The sequence below is a fragment of the Narcine bancroftii genome, chromosome 7 (genome assembly GCF_036971445.1).
Source record: "Narcine bancroftii isolate sNarBan1 chromosome 7, sNarBan1.hap1, whole genome shotgun sequence".
Classification (NCBI taxonomy): domain Eukaryota; kingdom Metazoa; phylum Chordata; class Chondrichthyes; order Torpediniformes; family Narcinidae; genus Narcine; species Narcine bancroftii.
Genome location: NC_091475.1, coordinates 51799788 through 51818464, shown reverse-complemented (window position 1 = coordinate 51818464; position 18677 = coordinate 51799788). Strand labels below are relative to the sequence as shown.

The following is an 18677-nucleotide window of genomic DNA, read 5'->3' as shown; positions in this document are numbered from 1 at the left end:
CATACCCACACTCCTGTTCAGCTCCGAATCATGGGTCCTTTACCGGCATCACCTACGGCTCCTAGAACGCTTCCACCAGCGTTGTCTCCGCTCCATCCTCAACATTCATTGGAGCGACTTCATCTCCAACATTGAAGTACTCGAGATGGCAGAGACCGACAGCAATGAATCCACGCTGCTGAAGATCCAACTGCGCTGGGTAGGTCACGTCTCCAGAATGGAGGACTGTCGCCTTCCCAAGATCGTGTTATATGGCGAGCTCTCCACTGGCCACCGTGACAGAGGTGCACCAAAGAAGAGGTACAAGGACTGCCTAAAGAAATCTCTTGGTGCCTGCCACATTGACCACCGCCAGTGGGCTGATATCGCCTCCAACCGTGCATCTTGGCGCCTCACAGTTCGGCGGGCAGCAACCTCCTTTGAAAAAGACCGCAGAGCCCACCTCACTGTCAAAAGACAAAGGAGGAAAAACCCAACACCCAACCCCAACCCACCAATTTTCCCTTGCAACCGCTGCAACCGTGTCTGCCTGTCCCACATCGGACTTGTCAGCCACAAACAAGCCTGCAGCTGACGTGGACTTTACCCCTCCATAAATCTTCATCCGCGAAGCCAAGCCAAAGAAGAAAGAAGAAGAAGGTCAAATGAGGAGAACTTGCTGACTAGTTACTGTGACACTTTGTTTTTATTGTTATTGATGTTCTGTTCTTCCCAGAGGGATTGGCCTTTATCAAACGGTGAATCATCTCAGTCATTTGCACCCCACTGGGTTTGACTGCCAAGTCGAACATTTACTTCTATCACCTACTATGTTTTGTTCAAATGCTTTTAGGCATTTTTAGAACATTGACGAGTTGAAAGCTTGCTCAATACAAATTTTCCTAATGCTCGTCATCAATACAGAGAATCTGTGCAATATGTAAAGCAGTGAATTTCCACACCGGCAAGGCTATTTTCCCCTCCCTAATTCACAGTCACACACACAAGGTTGCTCAGAGGCTATCTATCAAGATTAAATAACTGCAGTCCAAGGAAAGCAGACCTTGAATATTGTGGCTGAGCATCACAGATGGCAAGTGATGCTTCGCTGACAAGAAAGCTGGAAATGTTACTGGACAACAGCTGTTCAAAACTCAGAGCAGCTGTTAGGGAGTCAATGGGGAAAAAAAATATCAAGAATGTCAGTATCCAGTTCACAACATGTCGAACGCAGAAAGGAATAACAGGAGTTCCATTACTTGATCTAAGGTCAGGCAATGAATATTTTGATGATTAAAGAATATTTTTAAACAGTCTTAAATGAGATAATTGAATAAAAGTGTATATGGAATATTTTAAAATTAAATTATTTAATGTAAATTTTGCTGGCATTTACTTCCTATCTTTGTTAGGCCTCAAAAGAAGATATTATGTTGCTCCAATGACTCACAGTACTACACATGGTCAAAGTAGTTTCAGTGTTGTTGGTAGAGAGTTTCAATTAATTGCCGACTTTTATTATTATCAACTGATAATGTGCAAAATTGAACTTAAAATGGCTGTGCATGGAGTACTGATAACCATTTGGCTGCTTTCAGTGGTAGAAACTCTCATTTGTGGTGGTAGTTGCAGATGCAAGAAGGGACCAATGGCTGGAGAATGAAGATCCTCATCAGGAATCAGAATCATCAAGGAATCTAAGTGGCTGGAAAATTACTCAGGTTCAGCATCCAGAGGTCAAGGAGCTACGCTGAGGAATGGGGCAGAGAGAGTAGAGGAGGCTTTGGTAATAAAGAACTTGCCTTGGCTAATGTGGAAATGGTTTAGTGAATCTGACCAAACTGTAGAGTGTCCTGCACAGTACCCAATCTTTCCTAGTCAGATTGAAAGAGGGACTGAAGCAGGATCAAAATTATACCTTATTGAAGTTTAGTCTGCAGAGAGAAACACCTCAGTGGCCATATTAGCGAGTTTACATTTAATGTTGTGCAAAAATGGAATGGATACTCAATGTGGTGCCTTGGTGCAAAGAGCAGGCAAGACAATAGGAGCTCCAAGCCAGCTAGGACATCAGCAAGGGACTTTCCTTTATTCCATTTGAAAATGACAGAAGGATCAGCAACACTGGAATACTCTGGAAAGGATAAAAATTATTGAGGCAGGTTACTCATTGATTAATTGTTGATTCTGTGTCATTGACATGTAGTCAAACTAAGGCAGATCAATTTCGTGTCAAGTTAAGTGTTTTGGCTTTGTGAAATAAGCACAGATAGGCATAAGTTATACCAGAGTTCAAATGGAGAAAGGTCATTGACTGACCAGATCAGCCGATATCACACAGACATGGAAATCAATGTATGCACTGCAGTTATCAAGGAGCTAAAGATTGTGCCCACTGATTCATGGAAAATGATTGTGTCATTTTGCAGTTTTACAAAGATTTATGTCTTTTTCTATTATTTTATATTTTCAAATCAACATGAAATTCAACAATTACATAAAGGAAAAATAATCTTATCATTCGATGTCGGTTTTGAGTAAGAAAAGAAAAAAATTAGAAAAAAAGAACTAGCCCTAAACCTCCCCCCTCCCATCCACCCAGGGAAAAAAGGAGATAAATAGTCAATAAAATTGAAGAGAGAAAAGAAAAAGATGAAAAAAGAAAATAAAAATAAAAAGGTTTCATTGGATTCATCAATCTCCTGCCAGGGGACAAATATCCTGACTTAACCCGAATCCCAGGTAGCTCCTGGATGCAGGGGTGGAGAGTATAGTGGGGGCATCATTAAGAATCTACACCTATGTGTTGAAGATATGGACTCCAAATTTTCGAAAAACATCTCAGGTCTTTTCAGTGTCTGAATGATGTGTATCTTATCTGCATCACAGAAACCTCTTGCACAGGGAGCAATTACACCAACCAAGAAACTGATTTTGATGCTGATGTGGAGAGAGGTGCATTCAGAGAGAAAGGTAATGAAAGGTCTAAATTGTATGACACATTGTCATAATGACTGATTTAGCCTATTTGTACTGAATGCATTAGCCACTTTCATATTGACCTGTAGGTTTATTATGTTGGGAGAATACTCACAAAAAAAAATTTCAGATGTTCCCAAGACTTTGTGAAAAGTGGGATCAGGGCAACTAGAATCTATCAATGCTGGTGGACTATTGTTAGACACTGACACACGAGGCATAGGTGCTGAATAAAAATGAAAATCAGTGGCAAAATATTTTTTAGATCAGTTTAATGAATGCAGTGTGTCAGCATCATTATATAATTAAACATGTTAATTTCAACAAAAGTTAATTTAATGTTTCTCCAACTTTCGACGTGATACTGCAAATCTGTGTGTTCAGCTTGAAGTTGTCTATCCTAATCCAATATTTTTTTCCAGGTAGCAAACCTTTTGAAAATATTTGCTGTCCAATGTCATGTTCCTCTACCCAGCCCTCATTTTCAGCTGACCCTGACTGTTTGTTATTTCTTCATCTTATTCAGCCCCACACTGAGCTTGTCCCCCTCTACCGGCTCTTCAGTCCATTTGACACTTTTGTCTTTGACTTCCATAAACAAGGCACAATTATTGTCATGCTATTACATTGGCAGTGAGCGGAGTTCAAATCTGGCACAATAAGGAGTGTGAATGTTCGCTCCATGTCTGCGTGGGTTTCTACTTGGTTCTCCGGTTTTCTCCAACTTTCTAAAGACACCAAGGACAAGTTGATTGGTCCAAAGGGTGCATTTGGGTAGTGTTGGCTCGTGGGCTGGAAGGGCCAGTTACTGTGCTGCAATTTTAAATTTAAAAAAATAAGAATTAGACCATTCCCAAAGTGGCTGGTCAGTCTCCCCCTTTGTCAGCTTCAATACCTGTGACCAGAGCTGTGGTCACCATTCACACCAGTGTCAAAATATGTTCCATGTCTTCAAAATTTTTAAGAAATGTACAATGCACCCCAACCAATACTGCCTTCCTGGGGCACATTATATCTCAGAACACAATTTAAAATTCTAATTTTCATTTATGATTAACTTGTTCCATGGATTATTTTTGTATTTGAAAAAGCACAATATCAATGTAAATTATTGTTTTCAATACAGCTCTGCAGTCTTCTACATGTGACCCAATGTAGGGTGGAAGCTGAAGAGAAAGCATATTTTATTTCATGAAACATAGAGATGAAAGGGAAATTGAGGAGATCATTATGATGCTCCCTCAGTGGCATGGGTACCCTCTACATTGGAGACACTGAACACAGATTGGGAGATCACTTTGTTGAGCACTTCAGCTCAGTCCACCGCAATACCGTGGATCTCCCAGTTGCCACCAATTTCAATTGCCCATCTTATACCATTGCTGTCATGTCTATCCATGGTCTCATTCACTGTCAAACTGAGACCACCTGCAAATTGGAGAAACAACATCTCATCTTTTGACTGGGCACCCTCCAATGGATGCTATAATATAGACTTCTCTGGCTTTTCTTAAATGACACAGTTGGTGCAGTGGTTAGCACAATGCCTTTACAATGGCAGCAATTGGAACTGATGTTTGATTCCACATTCTCTGTAAGGAGTTTGTATGTTCTCCCCGTCTCTGCGTGGGTTTTCCTGGGGGGGTCGGAATCCGATTTCCTCCCACTGTTCGAAACATACTGGGGGTGATAGGTTAATTGGGTGTAAATTGGCCAGCATGGACTCTGGGTTGAAATGATCTGTTACTGTGCTGTCTGTCTAAATTAAATTTAAAAAAAAATTATTCCTCCCTTCACTTCTTCCCTTGTCACCCTCCCCAGCTCTGTCTCTCCCTTTTCCCTGTCTCCTTTTGCACAGACATAATTCTCACTTTTCCCCTTATCATATTCAATTAATGCTTTGGTTGGTCTGGATTCCTCCCCCCGCCAGCATTGTCTGAATTCTGAGATTTCCTGCTTCTGGCTCATTCTGCTTATTTCTTGAAGAAGGGCTCAGGCCCAAAATGTCAGCAATATAGCTTTGTCTCAATGGACCCTGAAGGACCGGCTGAATTCTTGCAACATTTTTGTACACTTTTGCAATATAATGTTCAAAATCTGCCACAAATAAGAAAAGTTAAATAGAAAAGTCTGAAAATGTGGGGATTGTCAAGGAATACACAAAAGCACTGGAGAAACTCAGCAGGTCATGGAGCAGAGAAAGGAAGTAAAGGATAACCAACATTTCAGGCCTGAGGAAGGGACCTTGAAGAAAGGCTCAGACCCGAAATGTTGGCTATCCTTTACTTCCTGGAGGTCAGTGGTTCTCAACCTTTTTCTTTCCACTCACATCCCACTTTAAGTATTCCCTATGCCATCGGTGCTCTGTCACTAGTAAGGGATTGCTTAAGGTGGGATATGTGTGGGAAGAAAAAGGTTGAGAACCACTGTTTTAATCATACCTCATTGACTCGTTATGTGCACGGTTTCATAACACCAAAGGAAATGGGCCAATGACAATTTTTCACAAGCAAAATATTTCAGTAACAATTGAGTCTGGAGCAGTGATTCTCAACCTTCCCTTCCCATTCACTTATCACCTTACTAATCACAGAGCACTGATGGCATACGGTATGTGATATTCATAGGGTATGAAGTGGTATGTGAGTGGAAAGAAAAAGGTTGAGAACCACTGCTGTAGATACTGCATGACCTGCCAAGTTTCTCTAGCATTTTTGTCTATTCAAATAGGCAGACACATTTTGGCAGTTTCATTTGTCCAAGACAAAGCTGAGATGAGCTTGCAACATTCACAAGAATCTACTTTGAGCTCATGACACAGTTAGCATCAGTTCAATTTGTGGTGCCAGAATCCTGCTGTACTCACTACATTATCTAACAATTCAGAGAACATTACATGGAAAGTGAACTATTGCCTGAGGACTTTGACACAGTTGCTTTTCATTTTATTTTTCCAATCTTTGCTAACCTACAATGAATGAATCATCAGGAGAAAGACTCAATTTTAATAACTGAGCAGCATGTCGTCTGTGATGCATCCATGGCAATCTATTATCTCATGTACAGTACTCCTGTCACGGTTTTTTTTCCAAATGGCCTCCATGGGACAGAACACTTAAAAAAGAGAAATGATGCCCAGTACATTACATAGCAGTGTGGCCCGATAATCTTTCATATTGAGGCAGGAATGTACATCCTTCAATAGAACCTGTGGGTCTTAAGACAGTTTGTGTCCAATTGTATCACTCCTTAAGGGTTCAAGCCTGAAACATCAGTTATGTATTTTTACCTTTGCTATATAATGGACACTGTTTGACCTGATGAGTTTCTCTTGCAATGTGTTTTTATTTCAACCACAGTGTCTGCAGATATTTGTGGTTTACTTGTGTCCAGTTGTTTTCTGGCAGCCAAACTCTGCCTATTTTCTTGTCCAAAGCTTGTCTGCCAGTTGCATCCATCAACAAACATGCATTTCTATATTTTTTGAATCAGATTCCAGAAGCTGGAAGTGCAAGTCACAATGAAGGAAATGGCATCACATTTTTATTGGGTTTAAATGATCTGTAAAAGTGAGCTTCACTATCTTTCCACACAAAAAAAAAGACAGTTGTGCTACCCATTGGCAACAGATGTATGAATTAATTGAGGAAAAAACCCACACAATTGCTGGAGAAACTCAGCAGATCAAACAGTGCCTTTATGTAATGAAGGTAAAGATACATCACAAACATTTCAGGCTTGTGCCCTTCATCAAGGTATGGGGGAACATGAGAGATGACAGAACAAAAGGAGGAAGAGGGATGGTGAGGGTGGGAGATGATAGGTGGGGAAGGGGGGAGGAACGTTGGTGATGTATCTTTGCTACATAAAGGCACTGTTTGACCTTCTAAGTTTCTCCAGCATTTGTGTGTTTTTCTCTTCACCACAGTGTCAACAGAATCCTCTGTTTTACCCCTACTTAATGAATTATTTTATCTTCAGAATACAGTGGGAGGTGCTGTGACCATTGCCTCAATGATACAGGTTTAATCATGACCTCAAATGCTGCCTGCAGGGAGTTTGCACATTGTCCCCCGCGAGACTATATGGAATTCCTTAGGGTGCTTTGCCATTCTCCCACATCTCCAGCACATGCAGGCAACAGGTTAATTAGCCAAAGAAACTTGTCCAGAGAGTGCTGATGAATGGTGAAAACAATGGGGAGTTGGAGAGTTGGGGAAAACAAAATGGGATGACTGTAAGAGTAGCATAGCTGGATTCCTGATCATTGGCTCAGCCTTGGTCAGTCAGGGGGTTTTTTCAGTGTAGGAGCACACTATGACTATCCAATGCAACTGTTTCACAGTTCCAGAAACCTTGGTACTTGGATGCAATCAAAAGATATCCCCATGGGCAAGTTAATTTCCTTGTGTATATTTCCACTGTTGTGGCAAACGAGAGCACAGTTTACATTAAAATAAATAGGGAGATCAGAATGAAGGCATTGCTCAGGGAGGTGAAACAGACTCAATGGCATCAGTCATTGAGTTATGAGGTCATACTGCATGCAACAGGTCCTTCAGTATAACTTGTCATGCCAACCCAGTCACCTACACAAGTTCCTTTGATTTGCCTGTTTGCCCCTTATCCATCAAACCATCTCAATCCAGGTTTCTGTCCAAATGTAGTTTGATCATTCTAGTAGTACCCTCGCCACCATTTGCATAGATCTACTACCCTCTGTGTGAAAAAGTGGCTCATCAGTTCCATTTAAAATTTTCCCCTCTCATGTTAAATCTGTGCCTTCAATTTTTAGATTCCCCAACCTTTGGAAAAAGACTGGCCATACACTTTATCAATGCACTTCATGATTTATAAACCTCAACCAATTCATCTTTCAGCTTCCAACGCTTCAGAGATTAAAAAGCCACAGACCATCCAAGGTGACATGGTTGGTATTGCAGTTAGACCAGTCAAGATACTTCTCCTCAATCTTCGAAGGAGGGGAAAATGCCATCCTGGGTACAAATTGGTCTGCACTTGGTGGGCAAGAAGGTGGTAGAGGATGTCATTTATAAATGGAATGCTAAATTGCTATCTGGGAAAACAAACAGCCCCAAATTATTCACATTTGGCATAACATTAACCAATATTTAGGAATAAAAGTGGGGCTGTCCCCCAAAACACCCCTGACTCCATGTTGATTAATACCTTCAATGGTAGGTAACAAGATCCTGGACATCTGGCACTGGAATGGCATCAGGTGTATAGAGGGTTGTTACGAGCAGGGGCAGCTAATGTCATTTGAACAACTAAGACAGAAGTATGATTTATCAAATAGGACATTCCACTGCTACCTTTTTTACAGTACAAATTAGGTCCAACCATGGCCCTACCAAAGTGCAATGTCATAAAGTCCATAATTCGAAAGGGGAACAGACGGAAATTCATTTTGGCAACAAATTTCCTCCTCCAAGCAGAAGGACCTAAATGAAGCTTTCATAAAACAAGGCATAAATGCGATTTGGACCGAGGAATAACGATTGATGAGTGAAGCTGGCACCAGCTATACCTTATGCTGCAAAAGATCAATAGACCGAAGCCAGAAATATCAGACCAATGTTTTAGATGTGGCATTGAGACAGGGACATTTGTACACACAATTTGGACATGTACCAAGGTGAGGCCCTTTTGGACAGATCTAGGTGAAGTCCTAGGGAAAATTATAGGTAAGGAATTCCCACAGGACCCAAAGCTGTTCCTAGTGGGTAATATAATGGACATAAGACTTAAAATTAAGCTGTCCAAATTCAATTTGTAATGACCGCATTGCCAGTGGCCAGGAAGTGCATAGCAGTTACCTGGAAGTCCAACTCTTGTTTGAGCATTGTACTGTGGAGCAAGGAGATGCAAGGCTGTGTTTCCCTGGAGAAAAATCACACACATCTTAAGGGGTAGATATGGCACCTTCCAAAAGCACGGTTGTAGGGAGGACTGCTGTGCCTCACTGCTCTACCTTCCCGGTTTCCTCCTTAGATTTTTTTTTGGTGGGGGGGGGGGAAAGAGGAGGGAAAACCTGTCTCATTCCAGCCAGGTAAAGTCAGGAAAAGAAATTGGCCTGGACCCGGGCCGTCATTTTGCCACAAACCTGTAACTCCCTGATGTATGATTTATTCCATGGTTGTGAAGGTTTTTATTGTCCTGTAAGGTTAAAAATAGTTAAATATCATGTGTCATGGGAGCAAGAGTGGGGAGGGTAGGGAAGGAGATAAGTTTGGTCTCAATAGAGGAATCTGTGTGGTATGGCTTTGAATAAGTTATAATCAGTGTTGATTGTACTCACTGACAATAATATTGTTGAAAGCTCTTTGAGTCCAAGTCTGGAAAATTATAAATAAATTATTCAAAAAAAAAATTAATAAAGTAATTGGCCTGTTGGAGAAGCACTCAGTTGGATCTTTATCTTTCTTTGCAATAAGAGATTGTGTGTCAGCGCGCATCCTCATGGCGAACAGGCCCCGCTTGTAACATCACGTGGCAGGGCAGCCATGGGGAAATGGCGTCGTCAGAGGTTTCTCTCAGACTCCAGCGTTCCTTCCAGCGCGCACCCTGGGCAGCGATTATGATGTCACAATGCACCAGGTGACTGAGCTCATGCTGCCCTTATAGGGACGTGCTGAATTTGAATAAAAACAGTCGTTAATGACCCTCAACATGGTGGCTGTGTCTCTTCCACTGCTCACACCGCCACAATATACACGTTTTGTTAAATGTTGCCATAAGATTACCCTGCCTAAATGAATCCAATAACACCATACTTAATTGAAGTGAAATTAGTTGAGAAAAAGATTTTAAAAACCCCACAGGAAGCCTGTTGAGTCCCAGAGCTCTTCCTGAATGTAGTGAATAAATAGCAGCAACTATTTTCTCATATGATATAGGCTCATCTAGTCTCGTTTGTTCATTCAAAGAAAGCACAGGAATATTTAAACAATCCAGGAAATTTTCCATTGAATTATTATCATTTGTAAATTTGGAGGTGTAAAGTCATGAGAAAAATGTCCTGAATGTGTCATTCTCTCCTAACCAATGATTGCCCAATTGCCATAGCTCTCTATTCGTACCCCCCCCCTTCCCTTCTGAGCTAAGCAGCCAGCCTTTGTGCTGCAGACATGACCACCACGACTGGTCCTGGTAGATCATCCCACCCAATAGTATCCAAAACAGTATACTTGTTGTTGAGGGCCACAAAGGTGTTCTGCACTGTCTGCCTCATCCCTTTCCCTCTCTTAACAGTCATACAGTTACCTGTCTCCTGACTTTTAGGGATGACTGTCTCTCCCTCCTGAATGGTCCAGAGTTCATCCAGTTCCAGCTGCTTAACACGGTCTCCCAGGAGCTGCAGCTGGATGCACTTCTTGCAGGTGTAGTCATCAGGGACAATTGTGTTGCCCCATATTTACCACATCCTGCATTTGGAGCATTCAACTGCCCTAGCTGCTGGCTGCATTAACTCTTTCTAATTAAAATTCAAAGATCTTACCTTATTGAAATCAAGCTCATCCTCAGCCTCCACTCACACACTGGCTGCTCTGCTTGAGCTACCCCTCTTTTTATTTGTCACTACCCCTTCTCTTAATTACTCCTCCCACCAATCACCGTCTGTTTAACCCTTAACTTGCTTTTTAAAGACCCAGCTGGTTCCCAACAGTCCCAGCTCTCTAGAGTCCCACACTCTTCACAATGGTCCCGAGACATCTGTGTCCCTTGTCATGCTCCACTTCTTTTTAAAGGCACTCACTTCCAGCTAGCTCCAGACAGTTCCAGCTCTCTAGAGTCCCACATTCCTTGCAATGGTTCCAAGATGTCTGTCGATGAACACTGGCAAAGCATCCCAACTCTTACAGTCAGTGCCCTGACCAATAAAGACTGCCAAGAGCCTTCATCACCACCCTGTCCATCTAGGACACCACTTATAAACCCAGATTTCCCTATTCTGCAACACACTCCAGGGCTCTACCATTTATTGTGCAAGTCATGCCTTCATTTAATTTACCAAAATGTAACAATTGACAGTGGATCAACTGGGAAGATGGGCCAAGAAATTAAATTTAACTCCAACCAGTGTGAAGTGTTGCGTGGTTGGGGTAGCGGTTAGAGTGACACCTTTGCATTACCAGCGATCGGGATGAGGGATTGAATCCTGCACTGTCTGAAAGGAGTTTGCATCTACTCCCTATGTCTGCCTGGGTTTTTCCCAGGGGCTCTGGTTTTCTCCCTCCGTTTGAAACATACAAGGGGTTGGAGGTTAATTGGATGTTTATTGGGTGGCACAGACATGTGGTACTTGTCACCATGCTGTATGTCTAAATTTTAAATTTAAATTTAAACCAAGGTATGACCTGCACAATAAATGACAGGGCTCTGGAGCATATTGCAGAAACTCCAGTTCTGCCCCATCCAACACATCAGCACAATGTTGATCTCAGATAATGTTAGGGAAATTAAAATCACCTACTATTACAACACTCTCAGCCAACTGCAATCTCATCTCCCTATACATTTGCTTCTCAAGTGTCTGCTGTAGGGTGGCCTATAATTCAGTCTTATCAAAGTGATCACCTTATTTTACTAGGCTCATGGATGATCTCTCAGATGTATCTTAAGAACTGCCGAGATGTTCTCCTCAATGAAAAATGCAACACCCCTTTCTCTCTTACCTGTATTAGGCTTGTAGCACCTTTATCCCAGAACACTAAGCTTCAATCCTGGCTATACCACAACTATATTTCTGCAATTGCTAAAATATCCCAATCCCATGTGCCTATCCATGACTGAGTTCATTGGTCTTAACTGCTGGCTTCTTACATTAAAGCAAATGCAGTTTAGTCTCATGGGGCCTTCCTTGCACTCTGCCCTGTCCAATTATCTTTTTTTTGAACTTCATCTTTGATGGTTTTGTACCAAAGAACATATAAAATTGCCAAAAGACCGACAAAGAAAAATATGTAAATGTAACACAAATTTCATGGAACCACAGTCCCAGCACCAAAAGTCTGTATTGAATGGTTGTGCCCCCAAAACACAACACAAATCAATGCTGTGTGGAAATAATTTTACTTCCCCTCTTGTAGTTGTGAATTACTTCTTACTTATAATGATGCTGACATACATTACAATGACATAGCAGGGAAAAACTATGAACTTTCTTGGGTTTTAATAGGCTTAGTGAACAGGTGTGGGAATTCCTAACTTTCTTGTTGCCCTCTGGTGTAGCAATCGCTGAGGAAAAATTACAAGTCCAACAAAATTTATATCTGATGCCTTTTTCCAGCTCAGTCGGACATCAACATTTGAGCTCATGCAAAATTTCTCATTATAACTGGATCCTCTTTCAAGCATTGCTAATTTGAAATCAGGCATTATCAGTTAAACTTCCAGTTTATATTTGAAACCTCTGATTCCATGAAATGGTGACTGAAAGGAATTTAATCCATTTAGTGAAACCATTAATCTTGATTTTTAGCTTTCAATCCTTTTTTAGATTTGAGCTGCTATTGGCTTACTTACTCAGAAATAACATCTGTCTTCATTGCTCACAATCAATCATTGCAGTGTCTTCGTTCAGATCTCTTGAATCACCCAGGCACTCATCAGTAATTTGAAAGCTGAAAGCATATTGACTGGAATGCTATTCTTGGAAAGGTGGATTTACTGGACCTAATATGGGTTTAATCCAATCAATTATTCAACAATAAGATACACTATTTGCTGTTGTACTCCCCTATCAAATCAGATAATGTTACATTTGATCCTGGTATGTGCGTGAAGTGAACACATCTCTTCCAGGACCACAGTCACTCAGCTGGGGAATGGAAGTTTCGACTCCTGTTTTGGCACCTGATTATTTTCAACAAACCTTTGGATGAAAATTAATAATACAAGATAAAACTAGCTACTTCAACACTGTCTAAGTTCACAAAGATCAAATTGCCACTTGGACAATTCTATGGAAATGAATGCATGATACGTTCAGAGGGTCAAAATGCCAAAAGGGCAAATATTAAAGAGAAATTTTTACCATTGGAACCATTGTTCATTTTGTGATCAAGTTCCTCCTGCACAAGTCCAAGAAATAACCTTCCATTCTTTGAATATTAACTGCTTTGAAACAAATTTTTAACAGATAACAGAGCCTGGGGAACAAAACCTGGGCCTCTGCACCTCCCGCTGAACTGGATATTTGACTTCCTCATTGGAAGAACACAATCAGTGCGAATCAGTAATAATGTCTCCTCCTCACTGACGATCAACACAGTCGCACCTCAAGGATGTGTGATTAGCCCACTGCTCCACTCTCTTTACACCAATGACTATGTGGCTAAGCACAATTCAAATGTCACCAACAAATTTACTGATGGCACCATGGCCTTCAGCAGAATCAGGAAATGAACAGGATTATGATAGAGCAACTAGTTGAGTGGTGTCACACAACAATCTTGCACTCATTGTTAGCAAAACTAAGAGTCTGATTGTAGACTTCAGGAAGGGGAAACCAGGGGAACACAAACCAGTCCGTATCAAGGGGTCAACAGTGGAAAGGGTAAAGAACTTCAAATTTCTAGGTGCCAATAACTCTGAAGATCTAACCTGGGGCCAACAATCATGACAAAGGCTCATCAGTCTATGTCACCAAAGACTGTTACCAATTTCTACAGGTGTACAGTGGAGAGTATTTTGACTGGTTTCATCACTATCTGGTATAGAGGTACCAATGCACAGGAAAGGAAGATGCTACAGAGAGTTGTGAACTCGACCAATGCTATCATGGGCATTAGTCTTCACTCCATTAAACACATCTACAAAGGTGGTGCCTCAAGAAAGTAGCCTCTATCATCAAGGTCCCTCACTGCTGCCATTTGGAAAGAGGTAAAGGAGCCTGAAGAAGAGTACCCAATGGTGCAAAAACAGCTTCTTTCCCTCTGCCATCAGATTTATGAATGGACAATGAACCACAGACACTATCTCACTTTTTCCTCTTGTTTTGCACTCATTTATTTATTTAAAAATATAATTCATAGGTTTTTTTTGCACCTGTAATGCTGCCACGAAACATCAAATTTTTTGACACATGACAATACATTCTGATTCTGATCCAGAGAAACACAAAAGCTGTGGATGCTGGAACCTTGACCAAATAAAGAATTGCTAGAGGAACATAGCAGGTCAGACATCATCCATGAGTGGAAATGGTCAATCTTAGCATGGGTCTTTTATCAAGATTAAATGGAAGGTGTTGACATTATGTAAATAATATGATGTACCATAAATACCTGTAAATGTGAAAGAAGGTGGAGTGGGGGCCCAAAGGTGGAAGGGTATAAAGCAGAAGGTGTGAGGTAACATCTTGTCTGATTTGATAAACTGATGGTCACATGCCATATAAATCTCCACTTTGTTTAGTGTGGAACAAAGAACAATTGTATACCCTTTATGTAATTGGTATGATGTTTCTGGTATTTTGAACATTCAGTGAGTGGAGTATTGGCATTTTATTAATGTGGAAAATAATTTAAATTCCTTTTATTTAGTTGTCTAAATGGTGTCATATTAAATAGAATATCAATATGCAACACTTTAGATCCAGACACTAGCCAGTCTCCTGCAATATTTTCTTATGGTAAGTTTTAGTCACATCTGATTCAAGTGCACTTCAGATAGTGCATTCAGAATTACACAATAATCAGTTGTCTAAGATTAAAACTCAGACGAATTCATAAACTGTGAGAAAAGCATGAACAAGTTCAGATGGGGAAAATATTTGTTGAATACAGCAGTGGTTGAAAATGTCTCTGGGTTTTAGATTAGCACAGCCACTTAACCTTTTCTCTGGGATTCCGAACACCGGCCACATCCAAAAACCAGCATTTTTTTCGGTAGATGATATCTGCTCATCAAATGTAGTTTTTACACACAAGTAACATGACTTTCCCATAATAAATTAGCATACTTATCTCTGAAATGGCTGTTCACACAGGCAGGGTGCTTACACTAAATAAGGTTGAGTTGTGGTGATTTTGGAGGCTGGATATTTGAGGTGGGTATGTTGAATGAAATATAACTGTGTTTTAAAAATGTTGTGCCCCCAATCCCTCATCATCCCCATCCCCACCCCTGTGGGCTCCCTCTCTTACCTTCGGTGGAAGGATTACTCTCAGCACCCAGCACACGATGTGAAATAAGCAGGTAGCAGCTGACTCAATGTGGGATCAATGGCCATGTTCCTTACCCATAATCCCCCATGCAGCTGGAACCTCTCTCCATATTCTTTGTTCCAGCTGTGTGGATGATTATGGGGAACGAAGACAGCCATTGCTCCTGCATTGAGCTGTCATTCCCTGCTTCTCGCCATGAGCTGGTGTGGCGCTTCGGTGAACTCTGGGCTCAGCAACACTGCATCCCTGCTGCTGCGTTGGGAGTTAGATGGAGGGGTCGACAACCGGCTGGGGGCGGTGGGGGTGATGGATGCCTGGTGGGGATGGACAGCAGGGGCAAGGAGCAAGGTATCTGCTTAAAGGGACTGTCATTTTAAAATGATTCCAAAATCCAGAAAATTCTGAACAATGGCTGGTGTCTAGTCCCAACGATCCCAGATAAAAGATTAGGCACTTGTGGAGTGCAAACTGGAAGTGCTGGGGTGTTTGGTAAATGGTTTTGGAATAACAGAGTATTTGAAGGGAGAATTAGAGGGATACAACACAGAAAGAGGTCCATGCTGACCAAGTAGCTGAGCTGAACTCATCATATCTGTTTGCATTTAGCCTGTCCCCTCCAAACCTTACCTCTCCAAACACCTGTCCAAATGTCTTCTAAATTTCACAATTGTTTCTGTCTCTACATCTTCCTCTGGCAGCTCATTCCATTGTGGAAGATGTTAACACTTTGATCCCTTTAAATCTTCCCCCACTCACTTTAAATTTATGTACCCCCAAATTCGAACTCTCCTACCATGGGAAAAATAGTTTGTAATCTGTCACCTTATCTATGCCGCTCTTGATTTGATAAAATCTTTGTCACTCCTCTTCCTTTAATGGTTCAAGGAAAACAAATCCCAGCCGATCCATTCTCTCCTTGCAACTTAAGTCTTACAGTCCTCACAACATCCTTGCAAATCTCCTATGCACCCTCTCAAGCTTAATGCCATGCTTCCTCCAGCTGGAAAAAACAACACAATATTCTAACTGTGGACTCACAACCCTCTCGATTAACAGCAACATTTTCCCCCAATTCCTGTGGTCCACGCCCTAAGCGATGTATGCAAACATGCCAAATGCCTTCTTCATCACACTGTCTACAGCATTGTTGCTTTTTGATAGCATGTTCCATACCCAAGGTCTCTCTGTTGTTCAACACTCTCTCGGGCCCTGTCATTCACTGTCAGTTGTGAGTGAGAAATTGGAGCAAAAGAAAGCTTCCAAACAAATTCACACAGGGCACTTGTGAAAAATTATGTTTTTCTTAAAAGCATTCATTAAATTTTGCAATCATGACTCAAATTTATTTTGTGCTTTAAGGATGAGCATTTTGAATTGAACAAAAATAAAATGGATTGAATAGGTAGCATGTGCCATGTTGGGGTTAGAGGTCAGAGTTGAAACCTACGAACTAAAAGAGAAGAGAAGTCGCTTGGCAATTGTTTGATGCCAGAAGAGTTCGGAGACAGAAATGCTGGTCAATTAAGGAGGAAGACAGTTGAAACTAAATTAAATAGCTTGATGAAATTTAAAGAGAATGCAGGATTGACATATTCGCAGGATACAAATTGCTAATAGGAAGTTAACCCACTCATCAGCAATACCAGGAACCATTTACAGAGGCCAACAAACCTACCATCTAGCACAGCTGTGGTATTTTATAGAGTTGCTCAGCAGATTGCATTTAGCTTCAGATTCTGGCATTTGAAATTTCTTGTGTGTCTTCATCTTTGAAATGTGGAAGACAACCAGAACACCCAGAGGAACTTGCGTAGTGACAGGGAGGACATGTGAACTTCATGTGGACAGCACACAAAGTCAGGATTGAAGCAGGTTCTCTGATGTTGTGAGACAGCAGTCCTACCACCTGAACCATAGTTCTGCCTATTCTATGGAGTTCACAGAAAAAGGAAATATTTGGCTCATTTATTAAAAATTTGCTTTCAGGTTCAATGGATCTCCTTGAGGTTTTGAGACAATCAAATGTCACACAATGTAGTTTATCCGACATCAAGAAGGTAAGCCACCTTATAACAAAAGGATGTGTTGTCGGTTGGGATTTTGGATTAGTATACATGAATAAATCATATCCCTTTTGTCTTGTGAAGCACTCTACAAGTTATTTTATTGATGCATTGGGGCTTTAATTCTCTCAATTAGTGCTTTGTTATTCCAGAAATAGATTAGCTCTTTTTATTTTTATTTTGATCAATCTCATGGATTGTGGTACATAGATGTTTGAGTTTTTCACAATATGGAAAAGCCACTTGCTGGAAATTCCTCCAAGTATATGGTGATAGTACCCTGAAAGTCATGGACAACTGTTAGAAGGGGAAGTGATTATGTATGGATAAGGCAGGAGAAATTAAAGTATTTTTTTTGGCACTGATCGATTGTATCAAGGAAACTCAACTCAATGAAGCTTGGATAAGCCACATTCATCACTATTCATAAACAAAAATAAAAATACATTCTCATGATTTTGCACAGGCACCAATACTTAATGACTTTGTGGAGGACTAGCCACTCTGAAGAATAAATTACAAGAGGGGACCAGAGATATAACAAAGGCAGCATACATACCAGTGAATTAAAAAAATAATGGATCTGTAAGAAGCATGGATAGATGAATTCCGAAACAACAAAAAATTGTCACAGCAAAATGTTAACAAAGCATACCAATTACAAGTGGATTAATAAATTCAGACCACAACAGAGACATAAACAAATAAATGATTTATAGAGCAGGGCATCAAGTGGAATTGTTAAATTCTTCCCATTTAAAAAAAAATCATGCATATTGGTGGGAGTCTCATAAGCCAGCTGGAATATTTTGAGCTGCCTCATTTCCAAGAACATGCTGATTCTTTGTCTGGAATTAAAACTGAGGAATCAGCTCAATTAAATTAAACTTCCATTGAAGAATATTAAAGTCCACTTTAATATTCTTCAACGCAGGTTTCATTTTAGTCAGTCAACTTCAAATATATTTTTGGTGCTGGCCTGGCCCTGGATACATCTCCATTCTTCTCTGAATCACTCTTTTGGTCTTCAATGTATTCTTGCCCTACAAATATTACCTGTGTAAAAGTTGGATAATGCTATATTCCTAACTCTTGTTCAGTCTCTGCAATTGCTGCCTGGCTTGTTAAGCATTTCACTTCTCTCCCATAGCTCCACACACAGATGATCATACAAAACCTCAAGGAGACCCATTCTCTCATTTGTTACTTTGGAAGACCTTTGGAGCTGTCTGGGCAACACAAAGAGAATGCAGATAGGCATCACCTTCTTTTCAATGCTCTCCTTTCTGATCCAATGGAATTTTGGCAATTGCCTATTTCTATTCCAGATTTGTGAAAGGAATGTATTTGCCACCTGTTATTTTGTGTTCATTGGTATCATTGATACAAAAGGGGCCAAGGGAAAGACAATGACTCTCAAGATAATTGGTAGGTGTATATATGCCTTCCAAGTTGTCACTTC

At 40.8% G+C, this 18677-nt stretch overlaps 1 long non-coding RNA gene across 1 annotated transcript; it reads left to right on the top strand.

Annotated features, from left to right (window-relative positions):
* Positions 1-971: 971 nt before the first annotated feature.
* Positions 972-17217, top strand: LOC138739848 (uncharacterized). The gene is made up of 3 exons (XR_011342478.1): positions 972-1248; positions 2869-2952; positions 17139-17217. It is a non-coding gene; the product is annotated as an uncharacterized lncRNA (long non-coding RNA).
* Positions 17218-18677: the final 1460 nt, after the last annotated feature.